This window comes from Juglans microcarpa x Juglans regia, chromosome 5D (assembly GCF_004785595.1).
Source record: "Juglans microcarpa x Juglans regia isolate MS1-56 chromosome 5D, Jm3101_v1.0, whole genome shotgun sequence".
NCBI classification, from domain to species: Eukaryota; Viridiplantae; Streptophyta; class Magnoliopsida; order Fagales; family Juglandaceae; genus Juglans; species Juglans microcarpa x Juglans regia.
In genome coordinates, this window is record NC_054602.1 from 1,089,331 (window position 1) to 1,099,628 (window position 10,298).

The 10,298-nt window shown below is 35.0% G+C and overlaps 1 long non-coding RNA gene across 1 annotated transcript; it reads right to left on the minus strand.

The window, feature by feature from the left end:
- Window positions 1-1,503: 1,503 nt before the first annotated feature.
- Window positions 1,504-2,449, minus strand: LOC121265495. Its single transcript, XR_005940670.1, has 3 exons — window positions 1,978-2,449; window positions 1,756-1,882; window positions 1,504-1,658 (listed from the first exon to the last, which is right to left on the minus strand). It is a non-coding gene; the product is annotated as an uncharacterized LOC121265495 (long non-coding RNA).
- Between the last annotated feature and the right edge of the window lie 7,849 nt (window positions 2,450-10,298).

Genomic DNA, 10,298 nt, shown 5'->3' on the forward strand with positions numbered 1-10,298 from the left:
ATACTAATGCTAATACTATATATAGTTATATATATTTTGTTATAGTGATTTAACCTATTAAAAAAATTATAATGATTTATATCTAATAGTGATTTAGTATAATTATATTAGTATAAGTATAACTATAGTTTATATTAAACTATTAATATTAGTATATATATTAGTATTAGTTATATCTATATAATATATTAATATTAGACTATTAGTATAGATATATATTGATATTAGTTATATATTAGTATTAGTTATATATTAGTATAGCTATAATATATATATATATATATATATATAAAACTATATTAGTATAAGTATAATACCATATCATTATTTTATATGTGATTATTTAGTATAGTGATTATTTAGCTATATATAATATATCAGTATAATTAGTTATATATTAGTATAGCTATAAATAAAATATTATTAAGAATTTAAATATATATTTTATATTTAAAGCATATGATAAATTAAATTTTCATAGTTAAGATAAACTTTTATTTTATAAATTATAATAACATTATCTCATATATAATTATATTAATAACATATGATCAAACAAATTACAAATGTTCATATTTAAGATTGACATTTTATGATATAATTTATAAATTATAATATGAAATTATTTCATATATAATTATATATTATATATAAAACTTATATATAACAAATATCTTGTATAATATTTTGTATAATATTAATTTTGTATAAAACTTATGTGTATATATAAAATATTTATTTTTTATTTTTTTTCCAAATAGGGCCGGTCCGGTCTTGGAAACCATGGAACCGAGACCGGACCAAGTCTGGCCGGTTTTACAGTTACAAGAACCGGTCCCAGTCCAACTAGTCTGGTCCGATTTTCTGATTTTTCGATTCAAATTTACACCCCTAACCAGCATCCATTGCCCCAAAAAAAAATTCCAGTGAAGTAGAATGCAGAAACGCAAGAAATATAAATGGATCAACCAAACAAAGATCAAGAGGAACCTCCAATTGCGGAGCTATTGGGCGTGAAGAAGAAGAAGAATAAGAATAAAACGAAGATTTCTTTGCCGAGGATGAGAACGAAAACTGGAGTAAAAGCGAAGAAGAATAAAGGTGGTCCCGCTGCAGTGGACTCCGCAGCACAGTATCCTATGGGCTCCGTGGAGGATTGCTGCGATGCCCCTAAGGTTACGATTTTGAAGTTTGATAATTCGGCGGAGAATCACTTCAAGGTCATCGACGCGATTTCTCAGCTCCGTGGAGAGCTTGAAGACGGTGAAGAACAAGAAACCCAAAGTTTTATGTATATAAGAAAAGGAACCAATCCAACTGCAACTACAATTGAGAAAGCCTCGTAACAGTGTGAAACACTAATGCATGATGAAGGAAAGAAACAAGTATCAAGCAAAAGCAACATAATATCAAGGACCATCATACAAAATCTATTGAATACATAGTAAATTAGTTACACGTGTGTATTAAAATTATTAAAACGGGGGGATATTTATGTGCTTATAATTGTAAAATCGATATTGTCCCAAGCCAAGTCCCATGAAAGTACCCGGTTGATTTCGCATGTGTAGCAGCACCCCCAGAAGGTTCCTCATTCTACAAAGTATGCAAGTTGAAAGATCATATGAATTGCCAATGTTCAATATTATTAACAACTCCTACAATTCCAATTCTGACTTAATTCACTAATATTAGTACGAATATTAGTAGAAATTTGTATTACAAGAAAAGAAAAAGGAACTTGTTTTATTGTACCTTAGGAACAGCTGCAGAATATAGTTGAGGCGACTCTATTCCGCTAACAACATCTTTCCCTTCAATGTTTCCTACTATAGAAGCGAACCTGACGATTTTTGGTTCGTAATTAAAATACTTCCATTCTCTGCAGAGATGCAATTCTAATTGACATGTGAACATCTATAGGCACTTGTATATGGATAAAGATGTATCATGTAGCCATGACTACAAGTTTTTTACCTTACGAAAGTGATTGAGGAGGACAGTTGCTGAATTTCTTGTTTTTCAAGAGCACCGTCTTCAGGCTCTCCACAGAGCTAAGAAATCATGTCAATGGCCCTGAAGTGATTCTCCGCCGAATTATCGAACTTCAAAACTGTAACATTAGGGGCATTGCAGCAATCCTCCGCAGAGCCCGTAGGATACTGTGCTGCGGAGTCCACTGCAACGAGACCACCCTTATTCTTCTTCACTTTTACTCCAGTTGTCATTCTCATCCTTGGCGGATAAACCCCTGTTTTATTCTTATTCTTATTCTTATTCACGCCCAATAGCTTCACAATTGGAGGTTCCTCTTGGTCCTCGTTTGGTTGATCCATTTATTTTTCTTGCATTTATGCTTTCTACTTCTCGGGAACTATTTTTTTGGGCAATGGATGCTGGACCGATGATTTGTGTTTCGAACCCTAGACCTATTCACCCTTTTTAAGGGAACCTATTTATCACCAATTGGCACGCTTCAACGCACCGTTTAGCTTTTTCTACCAAAACGCGACGTGACATCATGGTATAAGTTTGAGCAAATCTAGTCACGCCCATAATAAATGCGCATTAACCGATTGATTGTTTTAGAGTTTTACTATAAATCAGTATCTCTTCACGTCATATACTTTACATCTATAACTTTTCATAGGGCGTGGAGGTATTTTTCATAAAATGTAAGGGTTTTTTCATAGGGTATAAAATGGTGAATAGTTGCTTATGAGAAGAATCTTTCGATTGTTTTATACTGATTATTTTCATATTATGCTTTATGTATGCGTTGATCTAATGTATTGAGATTTTTGTTGGATCTCCATTCCCTTTTATCTAATTCTTTTTCTTTAATATACAATAATATTATCTTACTCATAAAAATTTACGGTAATATGTTGTTTGCCAAAGATATACAAATTATTTTTCAAGATAGAAATGCACTTATTCCATTATGAATTATGACTGATGCATTATATTTTAAATAATTTTCTTATTTAAATAATTGACATAAAAATGAATAAACATGCCATGTCATTTTTTTTACTCTGATTAAAAACGAAAAAATAAAAACGGAAAGGTATGTCTAGTTCACTTTAGATGGTCAATAGGTCAAGCTACGTCAATGAATCTTGAAAAATTAAAAAGCTAGCACAGTGCAACAATTTGGCCATTGTTAATTAGCCAAAAAAACATGATGTCATGAGGTTTTAATTTGGTTAATAATCTTATGTTAAAATCAGTACAGCAGTTACCACCACAGCAGTATAGGTAAGCCACTCAATCCATGAGCCCTCACAGCTCACCAAAGATTCATTAGCAAAATCTAAAATCAGAGAAAACTTCTAGAATGGACCCAAATAGCTAAGCTGTAATTTTGTTAGATTTTTGTACAGTTTGTTAGAATCAGATTCTTTCCTCACGAATACATGTAATTCAGTATATATGTATATTTTTTTGCACTGTTATACATATGAAATCAATATACAGAAATCGATTCTTCCATCTTCTCCGTTTTATCAAATTCTATTATTGATTCTTGCATCTTCTATGTTTTATCAAATTCCATTATGTTATCAGAGGTTTAATAGCTTCCACTACCAATAACCTAGTAATGCGATCGATACCAATCCCAAAGACCCTTCCAGTCCATATTTTCTTAACCCAAACGATTGACCTGGAACTTTGCTTACCAATCATCTTCTTACTGCCAACAAGTATCATTCTTGGGCTCGCATAGTTAGAAGATCACTCCGGATCAAGAGAATTTGGATTTTATTGGTGGAACCCTCTGTGAACTAGCTGATTCGAATAGTGCCTTGTTAGAACCATGGCTTGAATGTAATGTCATGGTTGTAACTTGGCTTCAGAATGCAATGTCTTTAGAAATCAAAAATAATATTGTGTATGTTGAGACAACTCATGCCCTTTAGCTTGAGCTGAAGCAACGATTTGCACAGAATAATAGACCCATAATTTATGAGTTGAAACAGTCCATTCATAATCTTTCTCAAGGCGATTCTGTAAGTCTATATTTCTCAAAATTGAAGGGCTTACTAGATGAACTCTTGAATTTTGAATCTATACATTCTTATACCTGTGGAGCTATGAAAGTTGTTTTAGAAAATCAACAACGTGATCGGGTCATGAAGTTCCTTATGGGACTGCATGATTCTTTCACAAATATCAAAACTCAAATCATTTTGATCAAACCAACCCCAAGTTTGAGTGAGATTTATGCTCTTATGCAACAAGAGAAGCGTAAACAAATCTCTGCCAGTCCCAGCATAAATGATTATCTTGCCTTAGCAACAAAGACTCATTTCTCAAACACTCGAGATAGTACAAAACATTTTGGTTTTCAAAGGAGAGATAGGCCCTTTTGTACTCATTGCAACATTCCTGGACATTCTTTGGAGAAATGTTTTAAAGCCAACTCAAATCTTGTGAAACCCATCTGCACTTACTGTAATGTTGATGGTCACATTGTTGAAAGATGTTATAAGCTCCATGGATACCCACTAGGCCACATGCTTTACAATCGGACCAAAGGACTTGACTCCTTTGCCAACCCAATCAGCCTATCTAGCCAAGATTAGATGACTGAGGGATCTCAGGCTGTTCTTACTAAAGAGCAATATCAACATCTCGTAGCTTTGCTCTAATCTTAGACTCCACAACCTTCTGACAATCAAGCGCAAAATAATATCACACACACTCATCAACATCTTCTACCATGACTGGTATTTTCCTGTCTTTTAGCTTTTTATACAATATGCTTAGACATCACCAAAATTCCTTGGGTTATAGACAGAGGTGCAGCAAATCGTATGCACCTCGATTTATACCTCCTTGCCCACTAAAGTTTCTTTCAAAGTTAAACTGCCAAGCAAAAGTAACTCACAAAGGCACAGTCAAACTTAGTGATACCATTGTCCTTAAGAATGTCCTGTGCATTCATTCTTTTAACTTCAATCTTCTTTCAGCCAGAAAATTGACCCAAGATATTCAATGTTGTTTTATATTTTTCACTAATGAATGTCATGTGCAGGATCTTTTCTCTTTGAGCACGATTGGGAAGGGTGAGGCTCACAATAGCTTATACCATCTCAAGTTGACAACAGTACTTTCTATAGCTCCTGCTGCCACTTTATCTGCCTTACCTTATATTCAACCTTTCATTTCAACTTCTGTTTCTTATCATCAATCTGAACATAATATATGGCATTGTAGAATGGGTCATTTTTCTGATTCACGCCTTTCATTGTTACAAAAGGATTTACCAAATCTGAATTTCATGAATGAAAATGCTCCTTGTGCTATTTGTCATTTATTTAAACATCGCATACTTCCTTTCCCTATTAGTGAGAATCGAGCACAAAACCCTTTTGAACTTATTCATTGTGACATATGGGGCCCTTGTTCTCAAACAGCTTATGATAGCTCTAAATATTTCCTTACGATTGTCGATGACTTTACAATATGTACATGGCTTTATCTAATGAACAATAAATCTCAAACTCGAGCCTTCCTTCAATCCTTTTGTTCTCTTGTAGATAGTTTCAAACCAAAGTTAAGGCCATTCAATCAGATAATGGAATTGAATTTGCCATGATAAGTTTTTCATGAAAAAAAGAATCATCCATCAAAAGAGTTGTGTTGAAAGCCCCCAACAAAACGACATTGTAGAGCAAAAACACCATCATATATTAAATGTTGCCTGTGCCCTAAGGTTCCAATCTGGAATTCCTATTTCATATTGGAACGACTATGTCATACCACCTACCTCACTAACTGATCCCCATATCCTAATCTACAAAATCAAATACCATATCAGCTCCTTTTTAAGACCAAGCAAGATTACAATCATTTGAGAACTTTTAGTTGTCTATGCTATGCTTCTACATTGAAACATAATGGCCAAAAGTTTGATTCTCGTGCTAGAAATTGTATCTTGCTGGGATATTCCTCTGGGGTTAAGGGTTATAAATTGTTGGATTTAGAAGCCACTATGTTTTCATTTCAAGTGACGTAGTTTTCTATGAACATATTTTTCCATATAAAGTAGATACTTCCATTCCTAACTCCCTCATCACTTCCTGCACAACAATTCTCTCTTCATTGTAATAGCTCAGACAATGCACCTTTATTAGATATTAATTCACCAAGTCACTCATAAATTCATATATCATCTTCGTCTCCTTCACCCACATTTACAACTCTACACCTGAACCAAACTTTTCTGTCATTCTTCCTTCTACTTCACCTTCCAATATATTTGTGTTTGCAGATACTTCTCCAAACAATCAATTTGTTCTTCCTCGCAGATTCGACAGAGCTAAGAAAAGACCATCATACCTGCAAGATTACTACTTTCATCAATTCATTGTGCCTCCTTCACTGTCCAACTTCAAGGCGGAAGGTACTTCACATACTACTCATTCATATCATTTATCTTCTGTTTCGTCTCATGATAAATTGTCACATGAACATGCTACCTCTATTCTTAACCAGTTTGAGCCTACCACTTATAGCTAAGTTATGCAGTCTTTAGAATTGATCAGAATTGAATGACACTTGGGAGATCTTTGATTTGCCTGATGATAAGATGGCTATTGGTTTAAAATGGGTTTACTGAATCAAGTATAACTCAGATGGGACTGTAAAAAGGTATAAAGCACGCTTGGTTGCAAAATGATACACTCAAGAGGGTCTTGACTACCATGAAACATTTTTCCCAGTTGCCAAGCTTGTGATAGTCAAAACTCTCTTGGCCTTAGCTACTATCAAAGGTTGGGTTCTACATCAGTTTAATGTTAATAACGCATTTCTACATGACCAATTGGAAGAGGAAGTTTACATGCAAATTCCTCCTAGCTATTTGGTTCAAGGTCCTAATAAGGTTTGCAAGTAAAGAAAAGCTTATATGGCCTTAAACAGGCCTCCCGACAATGGTATGCCAAATTCTTATCATCTTTACTTGCATTTGGTTTCACACAATCTCGAGCTGATTATAGTCTCTTTGCCAAATGAGCTAGCCCTTCTTTTATGGAATTACCTGTTTATGTCAACGATATTATTGTGGCCTCTAATGATATTCAAGCCATTTCTGAACTCAAAGGATTTTTGGACACCAAGTTCAAGATTAAAGACTTAGGATCTCTTAAATATTTTCTAGGCTTGGAAATAGCTCGAAATCCAACTGGTATTCAAATATGTCAGCGAAAATATGCTCTGGACATTCTACATGATTTTGGTTTACTTGATTGCAAGCCTACTTCAATTCCTATGGATCCAAACCTTAAACTTTTCAAGGATAAAGGCAATCTGCTCCATGATCCAGCTCTATATCGAAGATTTCTTGGGAGACTTTAACCATCACTCGACCTAACCTCTCCTACTCAATTCATTTGCTTAGTCAATACATGTCAACCCCTTGCGTTCCTCATCTCCAAGCTGCTTACAAAGTACTGAGATACATAAAAAAGTCTCTAGGTTAAGGTTTATTTTTTGCATCTTCTTCATCTTATCAACTCATTGCATACTGTGATTTAGATTGGGCTTCTTGGCCAGACACACGAAGATCCACCACAGGATATTGTGCTTTTCTTGGACATTCTCTTATATCCTGGAAATCCAAGAAACAATCGATTGTTTCAGAAAGCTCTTTTGAAGCCGAATATCGATCTATGGTTGCTGCTTCTTGTGAAATTACTTGGTTAAAATATCTTCTTGCTGATCTTACCATTTCTCACTCTCAACCTACTTTTCTCTACTGTGATAACGAGGTTGCTCTTCGTATTGCATCCAACCCCGTTTTCCATGAACATACCAAACATATTGAATTAGATTGTCATCGAATTCGTGATAAAATTCAGGAAGGCATTACCTCTAATGCTTATACTCCCTCCATGGTAGACTTTCTCACTAAAGCTCTTCCCCCGCCTCTGTTCTGTTCCCTTTTACTCAATATGGAAGTTTTTGATATATACTCTCCATCTTGCGGGGATGTTAAAATCTGGACAGTAGTTGCCACCATAGTAGCATAGGTCAGCCACTCAATCCACGAGCCCTCACAACTCACCAAAGACCCATCAACAGAATCTAGAATCAGAGGAAGCTTCTAGAATGGACCCAAATAGCTTAACTGTATAGATAAGTTGTAATTCTGTTAGATTTTTGTACAGTTTGTTAGAATCAAATTCTTTCCTCACGAATACATGTAATTCAATATATATGTAGATTTTTCTGCACTGTTATACACATGAAATCAATATATAGAAATCGATTCTTTGATTCTTCAATCTTCTATGTTTTATCAAATTCTATTACTGGCTGCATGCACGCATATTGAATGGATCATGATGAGCTAGCTAGCACGCCGAGTTGATCATTCTGAAGTTAGCATTAATATTCATACGATTCATACCATTATAAATGCAACAATTGCCTGATGCGCGGCAATTCCAGGTCGCCACCACGCCCTCATAGAGAAGGGTTCAGTATTGCAGGCCGAGATCGAGAGAACAATACTACTATTAGAATAGATGACCCTATGCTGCATTTTCACAAACAGAAGGAGGGCATCTATGCCACTGCAGCAAGTAAGGAAAATCAATCACAGAGCCATCGCAACATACAACAACAGAATATAGATTCTAGAAGGCAACAATAGAGAAGTTGGTTATAATTGGCCTATAGGGTTATTTGTAACAAACACCATTGTTTATTATTTTTATCATGTATAAATACTCTCAGTCATGTATGAGCTCAAATCAATGAAGGAATTCTTCTAAAATATCTTTCTCTAACAACTACTACTCGGCTGCCACAACAATATTGAAGCGCCTAATGAACATTAATGTCGACAGACATATTCATGGGCCACGAAATTGCTTCGGCCGCAAACCATTCCATGCATGATTGCTTCTGCTCTGCATGCCTTGAATGCATTGTAGTTTGAACTTTACCACGCGGGTACTGTGACCTAATCATGCCACTTGAAAACAGTAATGCGTTGCCCGGTGATCACTCTCTGATCTCCTAGAATGCAATTATGCATGGTTTTGATGACAGACTGAGACTGCTCGTGTCCTAGCTAGCTAGCACAAAACTTTAAAAAATTAAATAATTACAAATTGCTTTGTTCCTAATTAAGAAACTCACGAAATGCATGATCTACTGCATGGATTTGTAAATTAACTAAGATTTCATGAAGGATGGGTAGCTGGGGCTAGATCATATTATTAGTTAAGTTAAATGCATGCTAATATATATATTATATATAGCTGCATGTGAATGGAGGATTGCTGGCTGCCCGAATTAATTAGTCGCTGGCTAACTATACTATATATATATAATAATTGTGTGCAATTACATAAAAGGTTAAATATTGTCATTATAAATTACATATACAGCTATAATTAATACTATTCTGATAATTTAAATAATTGCACACGTCAGTTCGTTCCGTGAATAAAACATAACTCCTTATATATCAATAAAATATAAACGAGCCAATTTCCTGCAAACGCGTACAAGATCTGATACGTTAATTTCCTAATTGCAACAGCTAGCTAGCTTGCTCTATTAGTTAAGTACTTCACATGATGATGAGCATCAATACAGTAAAAACCTGGCAGATGTCCGCGCGCTACATATGGCGATATATGCATGCATTATTGATCATATTGTAGGGGGCATATCTCCGCGACAAAATGCCAAATATTAAAAAACTAACATTACGACATGATTCACATGAATGTACCAAATAGGCATGCGGGCCACTAATTTGCATTTCTTTGGGACGAAGAGGAAACTGCAGCCACTGGTCGTAGTGCAAATTAAACAGTACTGGGGTGAGCCATGACGTCCGTCGATCGTGATTATGAGTAGAGACGAATCCACGTACGGGATCAGGGCATATATGCAAGAGGAGGAGGGGGGCCGGGGCTATCCCCCATGATTTTATATATAAACTGCTAGCTGTTCCAAAAATATTTTCATGAATATATATGATCGATCCTCCGTTCACTACTTGATGATCAGCCTCTTTGAAAAAATAAAGAAAAACAAAAGAATTATGTTCACCTATTTCCCAATTTTTTGTTCTTTAATTTTCCTCCACTTTCTCAGTACGTGACTATATATATATATATATATATATATATATATATATACACACCTCGTTTTTACGCATACAATATCACTTCTTCCATTTCCTGCATGCACGAAGCTGTTTCAAACCCTGCATGATGCCCTGTGCCTTCCATTCTCAAAGCTCTCTCAAGGTTTCCGAAACATGAATA